The sequence below is a fragment of the Myotis myotis genome, unplaced genomic scaffold (assembly GCF_014108235.1).
Source record: "Myotis myotis isolate mMyoMyo1 unplaced genomic scaffold, mMyoMyo1.p scaffold_m19_p_4, whole genome shotgun sequence".
NCBI lineage: Eukaryota > Metazoa > Chordata > Mammalia > Chiroptera > Vespertilionidae > Myotis > Myotis myotis.
Genome location: NW_023416346.1, coordinates 75,167,670 through 75,177,134, shown reverse-complemented (window position 1 = coordinate 75,177,134; position 9,465 = coordinate 75,167,670). Strand labels below are relative to the sequence as shown.

Here is a 9,465-nt window from a genome sequence, read left to right as displayed (position 1 = left end):
GAAAAGTCAAACAAATCATGCAGGGAAATTGATCACAGTTGACTTGACTGCTCTAAGATTAGCGGGGAATGAACACTTAGGCTTCCCAGGTCATCACAGTCCCTATGTGGTCTTCTACTCAGGCTGGTATTTTCTATACAAGTCAAACCTCTCTCCATTGGAACGCTGAGCACCTTTCCGAAGGACTCCAGAAAACAGCACAGCTGCCTTTAGATACCGTTTCCAGAAGGGCCTTTCTCTTCAACTTTGACAGTAGTTAATGTGCTAAATGTCTTGACAGAGAAGGTCATATTTGGGAATATAATTGGGATCAATTGGACTTTGGACAATAAGTTTTCTTCTCATTGCTCCTTGATAAATTACTTCAATCAAATCTATGAAGTCTTGTTTGGTTTTGAAACTTCCCACAAATTTAGAGTGATCTGGAGACCTATAATCTACTTTCATATGCTGCCCATTGAAGAGAAACACAGTAGATGGAATATAACTGATGTCAAAATAGTGTGTATAAACTGGAGTTTGGTCCACATCCACCAGATTTATAGCAGCCATTTTAACTCAAGTCAGAAGAGGTCTTAAAAAGAATATCATCTAGGTGCAGACAGACAGTATCCTCGTCTGTCCCAAACCTGAGAACCAACACCTCCTCTGCAGTGTGCTTTATTGCCTAGTTGACTTCTTTTTTGCTAGTCAGCTTGGGTAATAGAAAGCTCATCTTGAAATAATCCAATTAATCCATCACTGTCAGTCTTTATTTGTACAAATTTCCTCCCTTTAATTTCAGGACTGTCAGTGACCTGGCCTCTTTTCCCTGGTTGGGACACCAGCAGCTCCTTTCTTCTGCCGGAAGCACTCAGGGACCCCTCTGCTGAATTTTTTAAATTAATTCTAAGAGTTCTAACAGTGGCCTTAATTGTAAAAATGATATTTTCAGGTAGAATTAAAGATCTCAAGATTAGATCATCCAGAGTTAACTCGATGAGCCCTAAACCTGTTAAGTTTGATCAAGCAATTGAATTGATACTCCTTCCCCGGGAACTGGCTTTTCCCTTTGGCCACATTTCACTTTCGGTAACCACATTCCATTATCTCCCCTCCGGGTATGCAGGTAGGCATAAAGAAGTCTCCACCCTGAAAAAAGCCCACCAAACATCCTTTAAAAGCCACTGACTCCCTTCATGTCATTGGGTGTTGGAGCCATCCAGGCTCAGCCACCTGATGTGTGGATGATCGAATAAATTCATAATCCCTCACCATTCTAGCCTCCTGCATTCCTCCTGCTGCGACCTAACATTTGGTGCCAAAAACCTGGGAGGGTTCCACGGGGATGGGAGCCATCGCCCCGGCTTTGGTCACCCCGAGTTTGCTACTCGGAGAGCAGTAGGCAATGGCAGCTGGTCCTAGGCTTACCTTCAAATCCTACTCGTAAAAACAGCAAGGATTAAGGTTCAGTAAAAATAACATGTTAAGAATGTGAATGGGAGATTATAACCTCAGGAAACTTAAAGTACTAAATTTGGCTGGTCTGAGTGCAGTGATGTCTTACAATTAACTGATCAAAGCCAGTCTGTCTTACTTCTTATCCAGCTATCCAGGACCCTGGCCTCAACTTCTCCTTTGCTTCCCTTTCTCTTTTCCTTGGATAACAGCTCATTCTAGCATTCCCTCCCGCTTTCATTGCAATAAAATCTCAACCACTCATATGTCACTCCTTATTGGTAGTGCCATGGTGACTACCCTCTCAGCTTAGAGCGTGGAACCGGGAAAGCGAATCTTATACCCCTTAGTCCACCTCTTCTCCTTACACCTTTCAGCTTGTCTCCATCACCAGGGATTTTCTTCCTTTGTGGGGAAAACATATATCTGACTCCCCATCAGCTGGACAGTAACCTGTACTTTCATCTCTCACCCAATATAGATGTAGCCCCCAATAATCAGTCTTTACCTGTCCCTGTAACCCATCATATCTGACACAAAAGAGGAGTCCAAATAATCCCTCTCCTAATAACCCTGGGCATCACAGCAGGGGTTGGAACTGCCATAGGGAGCTTAACCACAGCTCTACCTATTTTGAAATCCTGTCTCAGGACCTACAAGAGACTTGTAGATGCCCATTAAGGGACAAAACTGGGAAAACAAGAACCTCACCCCCAGGGTAACCTATTCTCCCCTTTCATATCACTAGTCAGGCAACTGAGACCCCTAATCTTCCCCCCCCTAAAGGTAACATCTAAGTCTCAGTTGTATTTCAGCTCCAGGCCCAGAAAAGCAGCAAAACTAGACAAGTGATGCTGTGGCAGCCTCAGGACTAGCTTTTACCTGCCAAGTCACTCAACAGGATCACTCTCGAGACTTCACCAACCAGTCTATTGGGGAAATCATGTTGTTGCACCCCTTGTCCAGCCCACTACTATCAAAGTCCATTCCCCTGTGGTCTCGACGTCCCACCTCAGCAGGAAGCAATTACAGAAGATATGACCTTCGTCCCTATTCCATAAAACAAAAGGCTTGAATGTTAGGTTTGATGGAGCAATTGAATTGATACCCCTCCCCTGGGAACTGGCTTTTCAGGTCATTTTACTATGGACATTCCCTTTGACCACATTTTACTTGCGGTGATCCATTATTTCCTCTCCCGGTATGCATAAAGAAGTCTCTGTCCAGAAAAAGCCCACCAAAAGTCCTTTAAAAGTCGCTGACTCCCATCATGTCACTGGATGCTGGAGCCATCTAGGCTCAGCCACCTGGTGTGTGGATGACTGAATAAATTCATAATCCCTCACCATTCTGGATTCCTGCATTCCTCCTTTGGTGACCTAACAAAACCCAATGTCCAGTATCCTTACAAGAGATAGAAGGGAAGAAGACCATGTGAAGATTGATCTTAAGATGGAGGTATATTGGAGTTATGTTTCCACAAGTAAAAAAACATCTAGATGCACTAGAAGCTGGAAGAGGCATGGAAATATTTCTCTGTAAATGAGGAAAAAATAATTTTTCTGCTATGATTCTAAATTCTTGACTGGGATTCCTGTTACAAAAAAAGGTTACCACTTGATCTCACTCATTTATGGATAATAAAGAACATTATAACCTGATGAACAAAAAGATAGATACAGAGGCAGAGAAGCATTGAACAAACTGTCAAATTACTGTTGGAAGGCTGGGGAGTGTTGCTGGAGGGAGGTAAGCGATCAATTGAAGGACTTGTATGCAAGGATATAAGCATAACCAATGGACACAAGACAATGCGGGGGTGGGGTGAGGGCATGTGCTGGGGAGGGTGGGGTAGGGGAGGCTGGGGAAGGTCAACGGGGAAAAAAAAGGAGACATATGTACTACTATCTGTAACATTTTAAACAACAAAATAAAATTTATAAAAAGAGAAAACATAGAAGTTTATTAAAACACTAGAGGCGACTCCTGGGCCTCTAGGTCGCCAGCACAGGCAAAGCGACCATGCCATCTTGGGAAACAGAGCTGCTTGAGACTGCGATCTTGGCCTCAGCACCACCCAGTCTGATCTCAGACGCATACCAGGACCCTGCAGCCACTGGGGACAGAGACCTGTGACCACAGCTACAGACCTGCTGACACCAAAAGTTCAGAAATCCCCGAGGCAGATCCCTGAGTAACAGAGCCCATACCCCCTTCCTGCAGGATTGCTGGCAGCACCAGAGTAACTAACTGATAGACCCACCCCTTGCCGGGGCCTCAGCGCTCCAGGAACTTTAGCCTGGATGTGCGCGAGTACCTTGGAACTAATCCTAGGCACACTGCCAGCTTCTGAACACTGGGCTGGGAGCAAACGCGCAAGGCCCAGGAACTGAACCTAGGCTCACTGCCGGCTTCTGAGCCCTGGGCTAGGAGCAATCGTGCGAACACCGGGAATTTGTCCCACATATCACAGGCCCAGGGACCCCGATTCTCTGGGCAGGTGGCAGCACCAAACACCAGTGACTTCACTATGTTTCTTTTCACCTGCGCCTGAGATCCTGATTTCCTGTGCATTCATACTAAGAGCCAGTGACTCCAATTCCTGGTGCAAGGGCAGACAGGGACCCTAATTCTCAAGGCAAGGTCGCTCAAAGCAACAGAGATTCTGATACTGGATTCTGGGGAACTCTGACTCCTGGAGCACGCTAGGGGGCTCTGGTTTTCAACACGCTTCAGGGGGGTCTCTGTTTCAGCACGGTGCAGGCAGGGTCCCTGATTCTAAGGGCGCGTATGAGGCCACATTGAGCGCTGACAACACTGGCTCTGAGCAAGCCTGGATCCCACCAACCCACAACGACCACACATCTTAGTGTCAGAGCTCTTCAGTGACACTAGGGTGGTGAGAGGCTCCCACTGCACACGGCCCAGGCCCACGCAACTCGATGTTTGAACCATCGGGAGATAATCAGAATGAAGAGACGAAACAACACCCAGAGGAAAGTCAATGAGGAGTCACCAAGAAAGGACATTAATGAAGTTGAAGCATGCAACATGACAGAAAAAGAATTCAGAATAATGGTTGTACAATTCATTCACCGGATGGGTGAGAAAATCAACAACCTATGCAAGAATCAGGAAGAAATGAAAAGTGATATACCTACAATCAAAAACACCATGGAAAGTTTCAACAGCAGACTAGAAGAAGCAGAGGACCGAATTAGTGAATTAGAAGATAAGGCAGAGAAACAAGCTCAATCTGAACAGCAACTGGGGAAAAAAATTAAAAAGCAGGAGGAGAGCCTAAGGGAGCTTCGGGACAACATGAAATGAAGTAACATACGCATAATAGGGCTGCAAGAAGGACAAGAAGAGCAGCAAGGATTAGAAAATCTATTTGAAAAATTGATGTCAGAAAACTTCCCAGATATGGGGAAGAAAAAAGTTACACAAGTACAGAGAGTCCCAGGCAAGATGAACCCCAAAAGACCCACACCAAGACACGTCATAATAACGATGGCAAATGTACAAGACAAAGACAGAATCTTAAAGGCTGCAAGAGAGAAACAGAGAGTTACCTACAAAGGATACCCCATCAGATTATCAAATGATTTCTCAACAGAAACACATCAGGCCAGAAAAGAATGGACAGAAATTTACAAAGAGATACAAAGCAAAGGACTGAATCCAAGAATACTCTATCCAGCAAGGCTATCATTCAAAATTGAAGGGGAAATAAGAAGCTTCACAGAAAATAAAAGGCTAAGGGAGTGTATCACCACCAAGCCAGCAATGCAAGGAATGCTAAAGGGACTGGTGTAAAAAGAAGAACTAAAAAGCCCAGAAAGAAAACAGCCACAAAAAAAAAAAATAGAAATGGCTACAAACAAGTACCTTTCAATAATAACTTTAAACGTAAATGGACTAAATGCTCCAACCAAAAGACTTCGAGTGGCTGAATGGATAAAAAAACATGACCCATATATTTGCTGTCTACAAGAGACCTACCTCATTAGAAGGAACTCACACAGACTGAAAGTGAAGGGATGGAAAAATATCTTTCAGGCAAATGGAAATGAAACAAAAAGCTGGGGTAGCAATACTTATATCAGACAAAATAGACCTCAAAGTGAAGGCCATAACAAGAGACAAGAAAGGCCACTTCATAATACTAAAGGGATCAATACAATAAGAGGATATAACCCTGATAAACATATATGCACCCAATGCAGGAGCACCCACATACATAAGAGAACTCCTGGAAGATATCAGGGGAGAGATCGACAACAATACAATCATAGTAGGGGACTTTAATACACCACTAACATCACTGGATATATCCACTAGACAAAAACTCAGCAAAGAAACAGCAATCCTAAATGACTCACTAGATCAGATGGACTTAATTGACATCTTCAGAACACTTCACCCCAAAGCCACAAAATATACATTCTTCTCAAGTGCTCATGGGACATCTTCAAAACAGACCACATATTGGGTCACAAACAAAGTCTCCCCAAATTCAAGAAGATTGAAATCATACCAAGCATCTTCTCAGACCACAAGGCCATAATATTAGAAATAAACTACAACAAAAACAACTCAAAATACTCAAACTCTTGGAAGCTGAATAGCACGTTATTAAATATTGATTGGGTTACCAATGAGATCAAAGAAGAAATTAAAAATATCCTGGAAACTAATGACAATGAAAACACAACAATGCAAAACCTTTGGCACGCAATGAAAGCAGTCCTGAGAGGGAAGTTTATAGCTCTACAGGCCTACCTCAACAAACAAGAAAAAATGGTAGTAAATCAACTAAATCTACAGCTCAAAGAATTGGAAAGAGAGCAATAAGAAAAGCCCAGAGTGAGCAGAAGGAAGGAGATAATAAAGATTAGAGCAGAAATAAATGACATAGAGACCAAAAAAACAATACAGAAAATCAATGAAACCAAGAGCTGGTTCTTTGAAAGGATAAACAAGATTGACAAACCTCTAGCCAGGCTCACCAAGAAGCAAAGAGAAAGGATCCAAATCAACAAAATCAGAAATGATAGAGGCGAAATAACAACAGATCCCACAGAAATACAAATGATCGTTAAAAAATACTATGGACAGCTCTACTCCAACAATCTAGACAACCTGGAGGAAATGGACAAATTCCTAAAAAAATACAAAATTCCAAAACTCAATCAGGAAGAATCTAAAAATCTCAATAGGCCAATAACTATGGAAGAAATTGAAGCAGTCATCAAAAAGCTTCCAGCAAACAAAAGCCCAGGACCAGACGGCTTCACAGGGGAGTTTTACCAAACATTCAAGGAAGAACTAAAACCTATCCTCCTCAGACTACTACGAAAAATCCAAGAGGAAGGAACACTTCCAAGCTCATTCTATGATGCCAGCATCACCCTAATACCAAAACCAGGTAAAGACAACACAATGAAAGAGAATTACAGGCCAATATCCCTCATGAACATAGATGCCAAAATCCTCAACAAAATCTTAGCAAATCGGATCCAGCAGTACATCAGAAAGATCATACACCACGACTAAGTAGGATTTATCCCAGGGATGCAAGGATGGTACAACATCCGCAAATCAATAAACGTGAGACATCACATAAACAAATTGAAAGAAAAAAACCACACAGTCATATCAATTGATGCAGAAAAAGCATGTGACAAAATCCAACACCCATTTTTGATAAAAACTCTCAGCAAGGCGGGAGTAGAAGGATCATACCTCAACATAATAAAAGCCATATATGACAGGCCCACAGCCAACATCATACTCAATGGACAAAAACTAACACCATTTCCCCTAAGAACAGGAACAAGACAGGGATGCCCCCTCTCACCACTCCTGTTCAACATCGTACTGGAAGTATTAGCCATCGCAATTAGGCAAGAAGAAGAAATAAAAGGCATCCAAATTGGAAAAGAGGAAGTAAAACTGTCCTTATTTGCAGATGACATGATATTATACATACAAAACCCTAGAGACTCCATCAAAAACTACTAGAATTAATACATGAATTTGGCAATGTAGCAGGATACAAAATTAACCCCAAGAAATCTGAGGCATTTCTATACACCAATAGTGAACTTTCAGAAAGAGACATTATAAAAACAATCCCATTCACCATCGCACCAAAAAAATTAAGCTACCTAGGAATAAACTTAACTAAAGAGGTAAAATACCTCTACTCTGAAAACTACAGGATGTTGAAAAAAGAGATAGAGGAAAACATAAACAGATGGAAGGACATACCGTGTTCATGGATTGGTAGAATCAACATCATTAAAATGTCCATAATACCCAAAGCAACCCATGAATTCAATGCACTTCCCATTAAAATACCAACGGCGTACTTCACAGATCTAGAACGAACTCTCCAAAAATTCATCCGGAATAAAAAAAGACCCCGAATAGCTGCAGCAATCCTGAGAAAGAACAAAGTAGATGGGATCTCAATACCAGATATCAAGCTGTATTACAAAGCCACTGTTCTCAAAACTGCCTGGTACTGGCACAAGAACAGGTATATAGATCAATGGAATAGAATAGAGAGCCCAGAAATCGGCCCGAACCAATATGCTCAATTAATATTTGACAAAGGAGGCAAGAACATACAATGGAGCCAAGAGAGTCTCTTCAATAAATGGTGTTGGGAAAATTGGACAGATATATGCAAGAAAATGAAACTAGATCACCAACTTACACCATACACAAAAATAAACTCAAAATGGATAAAGGACTTAAATGTACGACAGGAAACCATAAAAATTCTAGAAGAAGCCAAAGGCAACAAAATCTCAGTCATATGCCTAAGCAATTTCTTCACTGATACAGCTCCTAGGGCACTTGAAACTAAAGAGAAAATGAACAAATGGGACTACATCAAAATAAAAACCTTCTGCACAGCAAAAGAAATCATCAACAAAACAATGAGAAAACCCACTGTGTGGGAAAACATATTTGCCAATGTCATATCTGATAAGGGCCTAATCTCTAAAATTTATAGGGAACTCATACAACTTAACAAAAGGAAGTTAAACAATCCAATCAAAAAATGGGCAAAGGACCTAAATAGACACCTCTCAAAAGAGGACATTCAGAAAGCCAAGAGACATATGAAAACGTGCTCAAAGTCACTAATCATCTGAGAGATGCAAATCAAAACAACAATGAGGTACCATCTCACACCTGTCAGACTGGCTATCATCAACAAATCAACAAACGACAAGTGCTGGAGAGGATGTGGAGAAAAAGGAACACTTGTGCACTGCTGGTGGGAATACAGACTGGTGCAGCCACTATGGAAGACAGTATGGAGTTTCCTCAAAAAACTAAAAATGGAACTCCCATTTGACCCTGTGATCCCACTTCTAGGAATATATCCCAGGAAACCAGAAACACCAATCAGAAAGGATATATGCACCCCTATGTTCATAGCAGCACAATTCACCTTAGCTAAGATCTGGAAACAGCCTAAGTGACAATCTGTAGATGAATGGATTAGAAAACTGTGGTACATCTACACGATGGAATACTATGCTGCTATAAAAAAGAAGGAACTCTTACCATTTGCAACAGCATGGATGGAACTGGAGAGCATTATGCTAAGTGAAATAAGCCAGTCAATGAAGGAAAAATACCACATGATCTCACTCATTTCTGGATAATAAAGACCATTATAAACTTATGGACAAAAATAGATACAGAGGCAGAGCTGCCTCAAACAGACTGTCAAACTACAGCAGGAAGGCCGGGGAGGGTGGGAGGGCAGGAGGGGGGTGGGTAAGAGATCAACCAAAGGACTTGTATGCATACATATAAGCATAGCCAATGGACATAAGACACTGGGGGGTAGGGGAGGCCAGGGGATTGTCAATGGCGGGGGGGGGGGGGAGGAAGGAGACATATGTAATACTCTTTGTAATACTTTAAGCAATAAAAATAAATAAATAAATAAATAAAAACACTAGAGGCCCGGTGCACAAAAATTTGCACTCGGGGGGG

The 9,465-nt window shown here is 42.0% G+C and overlaps 1 pseudogene; it reads right to left on the bottom strand.

The window, feature by feature from the left end:
* Positions 1-264: 264 nt before the first annotated feature.
* On the bottom strand, positions 265-715 carry LOC118653291 (annotated as a pseudogene).
* Positions 716-9,465: the final 8,750 nt, after the last annotated feature.